Genomic DNA, 13,492 nt, shown 5'->3' with positions numbered 1-13,492 from the left:
GCCCTCACCAAACACAGATTTACAATAAGAAAAATTGGATTACCTTTGCTGTTCTTCGTCAGAATGCACTCCCAGGACTTCTACTTCAACAACAAATGTTGTTTTGGTTCCAAATAATCCATAGTTATATTGAAATAACTCCGTATTCTTCTTGCGTTCAGGTCACAATTCGAAGGGTGACGCACGAGCGCATTTCGTGACAAAAAATGTCAAAATATTCCATTACCGTACTTCGAAGCATGTCAAACACTGTTTAAAATCAATTTTTATGCGATTTTTCTCGTAAAATAGGGATAATATTCCAACCGGGCAACGTTGTATTCATTCAAAGACTGAAAGAACAAAATGGAGAATTCACATGAACGCGCATCTCCAGTGTCACTGTCCTCAGCCTGACCAGTAACAAACAGAGCTGCTGTACTTCGCCCAGAGACTGCAGACATCTCATTACACTTTCTGGCGCCTTCTGAGAGCCAATGGAAGTCTTAGAAAATGTCACGTTACAGCATAGATGCTGTATTTTCGATAGAGAGGCTACAGAAGGACAATAAATTGTCAGACAGGGCACTTCCTGTATGGAATCTTCTCAGGTTTTGGCCTGCCATATGAGTTCTGTTATACTCACAGACACCATTCAAACAGTTTTAGAAACTTTAGAGTGTTTTCTAACCAAATCTACTAATTATATGCATATTCTCATTTCTGGGCAAGAGTAGGGACCAGTTTAAATCGGGTACGTTTTTTATCCGGCCGTGCACTGCCCCCTAGCTCCAACAGGTTAAAATAATGTCTGTGTGTATAACAGAACTGATATGGTAGGCAAAAATCTGAGGAGAATCCATCCGTACATTTTTTTTTTTGGAGGTGACCACCCATTGAAATTCTTGTCTATGGGAAAATCTAAGAAAATCCTCCCAGATTGCAGTTCCTATGGCTTCCAGTAGATGTCAACAGTCTTTAGAAAGGGTTTCAGGCTTGTTTTTTGAAAAATGAGCTAGAATTAGTCGTTTTTCAAGGTGGCTCTCATTTTGACTGTAGTCTTGTGGCGTGCTTGGATGAGGGCGCGCACTTCGTTATTTATCTCCGGTATTGAACACACTATTCTCCGTCTTAAATTTAATCATTTATTTACATATTATGGTACCTGAGGATTGATTAGAAACGTTGTCAGATAGCAGAGGTTTAATTAATCTTGGCCTGTAGTATTCATGTGAACCTTATCAGTTTTAATATAATGTTAGCTATCATGTTTGCTAACTTCACAAGTTTGAGGACGCAACTATTAATTATGCTCAGATGGACTCAATGTCACAAATGCTGCAAAAGTTGAGACTGTATATCCAACTACACTTGAACTATTCACACACTTCTAAAATGTGTTGCTTTCATTGGCATGTCTGTCTGCAATGTAATGTACAAAGACAGAGTAGTGGCCTATATTTATGAGCAAACAAAATGGTACAGATTTCATGCTGTGGACTGGCTTAATCTGACAGTGGTCGTGAAATAGCAGTTCTGTGTTAACACTACTAAACAGACATTAACACATTGAGGTTTGCTAGTTGAGCACACTTCCCTGTGGCTCAGTTGGTAGAGCATGGTGTTTGCAACGCCAGCATGGTGTGTGAAATGAAATGTATGCATTCACTACTGTAAGTCACTCTGGATAAGAGTGTCTACTAAAAATGTCAACAACAAAAAAAAATTACAAAAATGCACTGTCAGTCAGACAACAAAGCGGCTGCATTGGCTTGCAAAATGATGTGTAATTTCTATTGAAATCCAGCCAGTGTGGAAAAACCCTCTCAGTTACGGGTGCAATAAATGTATGTTATTTACAGACATCCAACAATTGGAACTGTTAATTTAGAAGGCCTACGAGGGTACAGGCATTTGACTGATGAGACTGCCTGGAACATCTAAACCGGAACAACCATCTCAGTAATGGGTGCAATAAATCCAACTACAAACAGATTGGATTCATTTGAAAAAAGATGTTATCTATGGCTGCATTAGACCTTGAACAACGAGGCTTCAAGAAAGTGTGATTATTTTACTTTGTTGGGTACATTAAGGTGGTGACTTGTTGGGGAGGTGGAGTGATGTTTCCCTTTGAGGCACAAAGCTTCCCTGCAATGAGCCTTATAGTTGCCTGGTATGGTGATGACAGGATAAGTGGATACATTGGGTTGAGATGGGGCTTGTTCTAGTGGTTAATGAGAGGCCTCACACAAACCTGTTCCTCAGAGCCGGGCGATAAACTTTTTCCGCCATGGAGACCCAAGGTCCAGGCTCTCAGCCAAGTACTCGGCCTAAACAGGATAGCCTCAAAGGGAGTGGGCAGGGGACAAGTAGGAACAATCGCAAACTCTGTGATCTAGCAAAACCTTGCACCTCTTTAGGGCTAATCTGTGAGTGCCTGTGAAATTGGTTCCCATCCACTCTTGCCAAGTGAGTCATCGTAAGACAAGGCCTGTTAGCGAGCCAGACATATGATCCCTTCTTCTAAGGAGGAGTTAAAAGCTATAACACGTTGAATAGAGTAAACATCTACTGTTTAGAAATATTTTGACAATGAGAGTAGGGTAACAAAGGTGGCAGACACAGTAATCATGCAGCATGCATCTGACAGGTTTGCAGGTATAGCATGTCATCAATCAACTATTTCTTGATTAATGAAGATAAAATCTACATACTGTTCAACCAGAGTCAAGGAAAATGGCTGAGAATAGAAGGATCCTCAAAAAGTTCTACAGCTGCACCATCAAGAGCATCTTGACTGGTTGCATCATCACTTGGTATGGCAAATGCAAAGCGCTACAGGAGGTGGTGCGGACAGCCCAGTACATCACTAGGGAAAAGCTCCCTGCCATCCAGGACCTCTATATCAGGCGATGTCAGAGGAAGGCACGAAAAATTGCAAGAGTCCAGCCACCCAAGCCATAGACTGTTCATTCTGCTACCTTCCGGCAAACGGTACCAGACCAACAGGCTCCGAGACAGCTTCTACCCCCAAGCCATAAGACTGCTAAATAGTCAAGTAATGGTACCCAAACTATCATGACTGACTATCTTGCACTGACCCTACGCACACTCACTAGACTCACTTTGTCACGTCCTGACCCTAGTAAGATGTCATTTTCTATAGTAGAGTAGGTCAGGGCGTGACAGGGGTGTTTTGGGTGGTTTTCTATTTCTATGTTTAGTTCTAGTTTCCTATTTCTATGTTGCCGTTTTTTGGGATGATCTCCAGTTAGAGGCAGCTGGTTCGCGTTGTCTCTAATTGGAGATCATATTTAAGTTGGGTTTTTTTCTATTGTGTTTGTGGGCAGTTGTGTTCTGTTTAGTTGTGTTCTGTGTAGACTTCAGTACCTGACAGAACTGTTAGCTGATCGTTTTCTCTTTGTTATTTTCTTTAGTGTTCTGAGTTCAATAAACAGTAATTATGAGCACTCAACACGCTGCGCCTTGGTCCCCTCTATACGACAGCCGTTACACACTTTGCCTTCAGAAAGTATTCACACCCCTTGACTTTTTCAAAATGTTTTTTAAAATTGATTACATTTCTATTTTTTTGTAACTGGCCTAAACACAATACCCCATAATGTCAAAGTGGAATATTATATATGAAACTCTAAAATGTCTTGAAGCAAGCCTAAATAAGTTCAGTAGTAAAAATGTGTAGCCGACGTGAGTAAGACCTTTAAACAGGTCAACATTCACAAGGCTGCGGGGCCAGACAGATTAACAGGACGTGGCTCCGGGCATGTGCTGACCAACTGGCAGGTGTCTTTTCTGACATTTTCAACATGTCCCTGATTGAGTCTGTCATACCAACATGTTTCAAGCAGACCACCATAGTCCCTGTGCCCAAGAACACGGAGGCAACCTGCCTAAATGACTACAGACCTGTAGCACTCAGGTTCTACAGCTGCAACATCGAGAGCATCCTGACTGGTTGCATCACTGCCTGGTACGGCAATTGCTCAGCCTCCCACCGCAAGGCACTACAGAGGGTAGTGCGTACGGCCCAGTACATCACTGGGGCTAAGCTGCCTACCATCCAGGACCTCTTTACCAGGCGGTGTCACAGGAAGGCCCTTAAAATTGTCAAAGACCTAAGCCACACCAGTCATAGACTGTTCTCTCTCCTACCGCATGGGAAGTGGTACCGGAGTGTCAAGTCTAGGACAAAAAGGCTTCTCAACAGTTTTTACCCCCAAGCCATAAGACTCCTGAACAGGTGAACAAACGGCTAGCCGGACTATTTGCATTGTGTGCCCCCAACCCCTCTTTTACGCTGCTGCTACTCTCTGTTCATCATATATGCATAGTCACTTCAACTATACATTCATGTACATACTACCTCAATTGTCCTGACCAACCAGTGCCCCCACACATTGGCTAACCGGGCTATCTGCATTGTGTCCCGCCACCCACCACCCGCCAACCCCTCTTTTACGCTACTGCTACTCTCTGTTTATCATATATGCAGTCACTTTAACCTCTCTAGGGTAGGTGGGACGCAATCGTCCCACACTATTCAACAGCCAGTGAAAAATCAGAGCACCAAATTTAAAACCACAAAATGTCATAATTCAAAGTTCTCAAACATAGGACTATTTTACATATACACTTCTCCTGAATCGAACCACGTTGTCCGATTTCAAAAAGGCTTTACAGCGAAAGCAAAACATTAGATTATGTTAGGAGAGTACATAGACACAAATAACCACACAGCCATTTCCAAGCAACTAGCATGCATCACAAATACCCAAAACACAGCTAAATGAAGCACTAACCTTTGACGATCTTCATCAGATGACACTCCTAGGACATCATGTTACACAATACATGCATTTTTTATTCGATCAAGTTCATATTTATATCTAAAAACAGCATTTTACATTGGCGCGTGACATTCAGAAAATACTTTGCCTCCAATTTGCCTCCAATTTACAAAAATACTCGTCATAAACATTGATAAAATATTAAACTGTCATTCAAAGAATTATAGATGAACATCTCCTTTATGCTAATGCTGTGAAAGATTTCAAAATAACTTTACTGGGAAAGCACACTTTGCAATAATCTGAGTACTGCGCTCAGAAAAATACACTAAGGCAATACAGATACCCGCCATTTTGGAGTCATCTAAAATATTAAATAGCATTAGAAATATTCACTTACCTTTGATGATCTTCATCAGAAGCCACTTACAGGAATCCCAGGTCCACAATAAATGTTGTTTTGTTCGATAAACTCCATCATTTATGTCCAAATAGCTCCTTGTTGTTCGTGCGTTCAGTTCGCGCCAAAAATGTCACAAAGTAAAAAAAATTTAATCTATTTGAGTTCGTTCAAACATGTAAACGTTGTAAAGCATCAATCTTTAGGGCCTTTAGAACGTGAAAATTCAGTAATATTCCAACCGGACGGTTCCAGTGTCTTGAAAAACGTTTTGGAACACAGGTACCTTCTCACGTGAAGCGCGCCAATGAACTGATGGGTCTACAACTTCCCAGCCTTCTTGTTCGGTCTGTGTTCATCATAGACGCCTCAAACAACTTTCTAAAGACTGTTGACATCTAGTGGAAGCCTTAGGACGTGCAAAATGAACCCTAACTCACTGTGTGTTTGATTGGCAATGACTTGAAAGGACTACAAGCACCAGAATTCTCACTTCTGGGTTAGATTTTTCTCAGGTTTTTGCCTGCCATATGAGTTCTGTTATACTCACAGACATCATTCAAACTGTTTTAGAAACTTCAGTGTTTTTTCTATCCAAATCTACTAATAACATGCATATTCTAGTTCCTGGGCCCGAGTAGTAGGCCGGTTAATTTGGGTACGTTTTTCATCCGGCCGTGAAAATACTGCCCCCTACCCTAGAGAGGTTTTAACCACATCTACATGTACATAATACCTCAATCAGCCTGACTAACCGGTGCCTGTATCCTCGCTACTGTTATGGCCTCGTTACTGTATGTACTGTTATTTTTCACCGTCTTTTTACTGTTGTTTTTATTTCTTTACTTACCTATTGTTCACCTAATACCTTTTTTGCACTGTTGGTTAGAGCCTGTAAGTAAGCATTTCACTGTAAGGTCTACACCTGTTGTATTCGGCGCACCTGACAACTAAACTTTGATTTGATTTGATCAACAACCAACTCGACAGAGCTTGAAGAATTTTGAAAAGAATAATGGACAGCTGTAATTGCCGCCAAAGGTGCTTCTACAAAGTATTGACTCCGGGGTGTGAATAATTATGTCAATAAAACATTTCTGTTTAATTTTCAATGCATTTGCTAAAAACATGTTTCAATTTGTCATTATGGAGTATAGTGTGTAGATGGGTGAGAGGAGAAAAAATATTTAATCCATTTTAAATTCAGGCTGTAACACAACAAAATGTGAAATAAATCAAGGGGTATGAACACTTTCTGAAGGCACTGTATATACACACCATATACACACACAATCACACACACTACATTGACACTCCCACACAAAACCCACAAAAATTCACTTCATACACACACACACACACACACACACACACACACACACACACACACACACACACACACACACACACACACACACACACACACACACACACACACACACACACACACACACACACACACACACACACAAAACACAACACAGGAGATTGATGAAACTTTAATTGGGGAGGACGGGCTCGTAGTAATGGCTAGAGCAGAATAAGTGGAATGGTACCAAATACATCAAAAACATGGTTTCCATGTGTTCAATGCAATTCCATTTTCTCCGTTCCAGCCATTGTTAGGAGCCGTCCTCCCCTCAACAGCCTCCACCTACACACACACACACAATTTTACACTCATCATTTGCAGCTGCTTCTCTGTTCTTTATTTGACTGTTAATATCTATCCTAATGCCTAGACACTTTACCCTACCTCAAATACCTCGTACCTCTGCACATTTAACTAGTATTGGCACTCCCTGCATATAGCTCCATTATTGTGTATTTTATGTTATTATTAAACTCTGCATTGTTGGGAAGGGCTCGTAAGAAAGCATTTCACGGTAAAGTCTACACCAGTTGTATTCGTGTGACGAATACAATTTTATTTCGATTTCTTTTACAATTCTGTGTTGAACTGAAACAATAGCTGTTGATGACTTCGCAAATGGTATATAGGCATTAATGGCATCATTGATTACATATGACTGATAAAGTATGGTCCTATTTTATTTGCTCTGTGAAACTTATGTGGCGGATAAATCAGAATTAGTTGGATAATATAGATAATTAAGATGTTTTAGAATGAAACATTGTCTTCATATGTGAATGTGTCTTTACCTATTCTTAAACCATGTGAAGGGATGGCGTGTTTAATGGGGAACCAATTATTTGTCTCCACAATGTCTGTGCGCAAGTCACTCCCCTCAGTGAGCCTGTCCAGGAGTGGGGTCAAGAGGGGGTTTACTTGAGATGGGAGTATCTAGAGTTGACAATTGATATATGCCATTGGATGAAATGGTGTTTTTGTTCTATGAAGTACCAGGGACGTCATTAGGGACCAAACTGAACGATAATTTATAGCGAATGCTATCTGGCTGTGGATACTCCTTTCTAAAGTATAAGGTCCCTTTGTGAACTGTTCCTAAGATCTGTGGTTCGTCATGTACGTTGAAGGGGTGGTTCTTGGGTATAAAATATCTCAGTAGCTATTGTGTTGGCACCCTTTTTCAATGGTTCATTAGAGATAGTGCATTCTTGAAGGTCAAAGTGCTTTTGCAAAAGTATCTTAAGTATTAAAGATGTAGTTTAACTCAGACTGGTGTGTTTGTAACTCTCCTCATTTGGTAATGCAGAAATTAGCCACCACACGTATCTTTTGAAATGACTTCCATAGCCACAGTGAATCTAATACATTTTTAAGTGGACATCACTCAATAATCAATGACAAATATCATGGCTGGATGGGAGACCAGAGGTTAGCTGTAGATAAATCAGTTCTCCAACAGGAGCTGCTGCCCAGCCTTTTTTCTTTCTGATACTGGATATAATGTTGAAGATCTGATGTATAACATATGTTGAATTTGTACAACAAGAGTTGTTGATGCTGAAATTTGGTTACCATGATGACATAACCCTGTGGTTGAAATTGTTACCTATTTTCCACGTAGATTCCATGCCACATTACCTTGACAAATTACATTGAATCAACGTTGATTCAATCAGTTTGTGACCAGTGGGGTCTCTGCAGGCCTTTTATTTGAAAGACAGAGTGGTTTAAGGATCTCTACAGATCGGTGTCCCATCCGTTTTGTTCAAGAACTTGTTGCGTTAGATAGCAAACGTGTCCACTCTGGTCTTTGCCCGTGTACTCTAGCCAGCTCAACAGCTTGCTGATAAGCCTACAGTGTGGGTAGTTTACCTACATTATGAGATTATTATGGATAAGAGCGATATTATTTTTATTTGTCAAACAGCAGCCAAGCATCAATCATCATGTCACCAGAATAAGACCCTCGATATTTATTGGAAAGGAGCATCAAGCTTATCAGTGTGCACTTTCATCACCATGTGAAGTTCATCATAATTGATTTAATCTGTAGCCTAATAAACTGCATGGTTTCCTGAGTCATAGTGGGAGGACTGCTCAACATACCATCGCATGACATACCATAGGCCCAGCCAATAAGAATTCATTTTTCCCTACAAAAGGGCTTTACAGACAGAAATACTCCTCAGTTTCATTAGCTGTCTGTCTGGGTGTCTGGTCTCAGATGATCCCACAGGTGAAGAAGCCAGATGTGGAGGTCCTGGGCTGGCGTGGCTACACGTGGTCTTCGGTTGTGAGGCCGGTTGGACATACTGCCAAATTCTCTAAAATGACATTGGAGACGGCTTACGGTAGAGAAATTAATATTAAATTATCTGACAACAGCTCTGGTGGACATTCCTGCAGTCAGCATGCCAACTGCACGCTACCTCAAAACTTGAGACATCTGTAGCATTGTGTAGTGTGACAAAACTGCACATTTTAGAGTGGCCTTTTATTGTCCTCAGCACAAGGTGCACCTGTGTATTGATCAATCTGTTTAATCAGCCTCTTGATATGCCACACCTGTCAGATGGATAATTTCTTGACAAAGGAGAATTGCTCACCAAAAGGGCCATAAACAAATTTGTGCACAACATTTGAGAGATATAAGCTTTTTGTGCTTATGGAACATTTCTGGGAACTGTTAAGGATCGGGGTCCCGCTAGCGGGACAACTTCCGGTGAAACGAGTTCAAATAAATTCTAATATTTATATTAGATTTTAAACATTTAGGTACATATAAGTGTCTTATATCGACTGTCCAATTTACAGTAGCTATTACAGCGAAAATATGCCATGCAATTGTTGGAGGATGGCGCCCCACATCAAAATATTTTCCCACCGGCACATGTTTCATACATTCACAAATAACGATTAAATATTCACTTACTTTTTTCAAATCTTCCTCTGATTTGTCATCCAAAAGGTCCCAGCTATAACATGTAGGGTCATTTTGTTAGATAAAATCCTTCTTTATTTCCCAAAAAGTCAGTTTAGTTGGCGCCATCGATTTGAGTAACCCACTCGTTCAACTTGCAGAGAAAGGAATCCGAAAATCTACCCCTGAACTTAGTTTCAAGAAGTCAAAATACTTTTCCCAATGTAATCAAACTACAATATTTATTTAGGAAAGAAGTATGTTCAATAGGAACCGATTTTAGTTTCTTCATGGTGTGCCCCGACACGGATTTCCAAGACGGTGTCCTTCTACCAAAATTGTTATTTCTTATTTGTTTTTGAAGTTAAAAGCCTGAAACCTTGGACATAGACTGCTGACACCCTGTGGAAGCCATAGGAATTACATCCAGGGAGATATTTTACAATATGACCTTTCTCTTGCATTTCTAAGAGGATTGTCTCTCAAAAAAAAACATTTCTGGGTTGGTATTTCTTTGGATTTTCTACTACCATATCTATTGTGTTATATTATCCTACATTATTTTAACATTTCTACAAACTTCAATTATATGCATATCCTGGCTTCAGGGCCTGAGCAACAGGCAGTTTACTTTGGGCACATCATTTAGGTGGAAATGGAGAAAAAAAGTGGCCTAGACCCACTTTACATGTTGCGTTTATTTTTGTTCAATGTATGTATAAACAATATTGGTTAGTCTGTAAGAAATTGTAACCCCCATTTGTATGCGGATGATACTGTTGTGTAATCTGTTGCCTAAGGTGACCAGATTTCTGAAATTAAAACCAGGACATTTCCAGTTCGGCGGTCAATATATCATTAAAGAAACACCACAGACAAGACAGAACTGTCCAATCTGAACAGGCATTCAGAGGTCCTGGTTGTCTGGGTAGAATTAGAGCAGAAGGATGAAAAAACAGACAATAGTATATGGGAAATACTTAACAACATAATAAAGAAATAAGATGACGAGATTGGTAACTACATAATATACTTATGCCAACCTAATATGTATATTTCTCAGAAGAATGTATTTTCTTCAGGATTGCTCCGTCTTCGGCCAGCTTCTCCATGAACTCCTGGCAGGGGAGGTTGAAGTTTGTCTACACAATAAGCATGGCCTTGAATGAATAGTGAACCTATTTCTTGCTGCTGTCCATACATCATTCGTTTGGGAGAACACTCTCTCGACTGGTGCATTACTTCCAGGTAAGCACATGACAACAGATGCTAATCTAGCCAGGTTAGTGTGTTGGGTGTCGTACTCTTTGAAGTGGGTAACCACCGGGCTCAATCTCTGACTAAGCGGTGTCTCAGATGGTTTCCATTCGTCAAGCGATCCCCCCTTTAGGACCTCTTGCATGCCAGTAACCTTGCCAAACAATGCATCCTCATGGATGGTCACATTGGGGCATTGCAGTGTGCCTGCTGCCTTCTGGATCTCTTCACGTTGAGGTTGCCTTTTTAAAAGGAGACAATGTAAATATTTTAGATTATCTGTGTGCTTTCCCCATGCTTGCAAGTAGTTCACAGCCGTAGGGAAGAATGATTGGGCTGTTTTGAGAAAGCTTTCTTTAGACATTGCTCCATTTTCCTCTAGCTCTCTCAAAAGTCCTCTGACCAAAACTGGAATGAAGTTGTCATCATGTCTTGCAGTCAATTTTGCCTCAATGTTTCTCAGAATTGCAGCTGACTCCACAGCACAGCGGTCTTGGCCTTCCCCTGCTGCCAATTGAAAAAGAGGAATTACAAAGGCTGCAGTTAACCTCTATGGGCTAGGTGGAATACCTAAAAAATGCAAAAACTTCAATTTTTCAAACATATGACTATTTTACACCATTTTAAAGACAAGACTCTCGTTAATCTAACCACACTGCCCGATTTCAAAAAGGCTTTACAACGAAAGAAAAACATTAGATTATGTCAGCAGAGTACCCAGCCAGAAATAATCAGACACCCATTTTTCAAGCTAGCATATAATGTCACATAAAACCAAACCACAGCTAAATGCAGCACTAACCTTTGATGATCTTCATCAGATGACAACCCTAGGACATTATGTTATACAATACATGCATGTTTTGTTCAATCAAGTTCATATTTATATCAAAAACCAGCTTTTACATTAGCAAGTGACTAGCATGTGACTAGCATTCCCACCGAACACTGCCGGTGAATTTACTAAATTACTCACGATAAACGTTAACAAAAAACATAACGATTATTTTAAGAATTATAGATACAGAACTCCTCTATGCACTCGATATGTCCGATTTTAAAATAGCTTTATGGTGAAAGCACATTTTGCAATATTCTCAGTAGATAGCCCGGCATCATAGGGCTAGCTATTTAGACACCCAGCAAGTTTAGCCTTCACCAAACTCCGATTTACTATTAGAAAAGTTTGATTACCTTTGGTGTTCTTCATCAGAATGCACTCCCAGGACTGCTACTTCAATAACAAATGTTGGTTTGGTCCCAAATAATCCATTGGTGTCTGATTATTTCTGGCTTGGTACTCTGCTGACATAATCTAATGTTTTGCTTTCGTTGTAAAGCCTTTTTGAAATCGGACAGTGTGGTTAGATTAACGAGAGTCTTGTCTTTAAAATGGTGAAAAATAGTCATATGTTTGAGAAATTGAAGTAATAGCATTTCTAAGGTATTTGAATAACGCGCCACAGGATTCCACTGGCTGTTACGTAGGTGGGACGATTTCGTTCCGCCGACCCTAGAGAGGTTAAAATCATTTATTTACTAAACTAAATAATTCACAGAAAGGCATACTAACAGTAGGTATCGTTACAAAGAAATGGTAGAGGAATGTGCCCTAGTGGGCTAAACCGGCATGGCGGCTTGTTAACCTCTTACATCTAGACGTTCCGCTAGCGGAACACCTGCTCCAATATCCAATGATAGGCGTGGCGCGAATTACAAATTCCTCAAAAATACAAAAACTTCAATTTTTCAAACATATGACTATTTCACAGCATTTTAAAGACAAGACTCTCCTTTATCTAACCACACTGTCCGATTTCAAAAAGGCTTTACAGCGAAAGCAAAACATTAGATTATGTCAGCAGAGTACCAAGCCAGAAATAATCAGACACCCATTTTTCAAGCTAGCATATAATGTCACAAAAACCCAGAAGACAGCTAAATGCAGCACTAACCTTTGATCATCTTCATCAGATGACACACCTAGGACATTATGTTATACAATACATGCATGTTTTGTTCAATCAAGTTCATTTTTATATCAAAAAACAGCTTTTTACATTAGCATGTGACGTTCAGAACTAGCATACTAACTAACTTCCGGGGAATTTGCAAAAAAATTACTAAATTACTCACGATAAACGTTCACAAAAAGCATAACAATTATTTTAAGAATTATAAATATAGAACTCCTCTATGCACTCGATATGTCCGATTTTAAAATAGCTTTTTGGTGAAAGCACATTTTGCAATATTCTAAGTACATAGCCCAGCCATCACGGGCTAGCTATTTAGACACCCAGCAAGTTTAGCACTCACCAATATCAGATTTACTATTATAAAAGTTTGATTACCTTTTGTTGTCTTCGTCAGAATGCACTCCCAGGACTGCTACTTCAATAACAAGTGTTGGTTTGGTCCAAAATAATCCATCGTTATATCCGAATAGCGGCGTTTTGTTCGTGCGTCCCAGACACTATCCGAAATGGTAAATCAGGGTCGTGCGCATGGCGCAATTCGTGACAAAAAAAATCTAAATATTCCATTACCGTACTTCGAAGCATGTCAACCGCTGTTTAAAATCAATTTTTATGCAATTTATCTCGTAAAAAAGCAATAATATTCCGACCGGGAATCTCCTTTTCGGCAAACAGAGGAAAAATCACAAAGACGGGGGCGGCCAGGGCATGCGCCTAAGCCCACAGTCCCTTGATCGGCCAGTTGAGAAAGGCGATAATGTGTTTCAGCCTGGG

This window comes from Salmo salar, chromosome 09 (assembly GCF_965601325.2).
Source record: "Salmo salar chromosome 09, fSalSal1, whole genome shotgun sequence".
NCBI classification, from domain to species: Eukaryota; Metazoa; Chordata; class Actinopteri; order Salmoniformes; family Salmonidae; genus Salmo; species Salmo salar.
The sequence above is the reverse complement of the archived record's forward strand: the minus strand, read 5'-3'. Positions refer to the sequence as shown.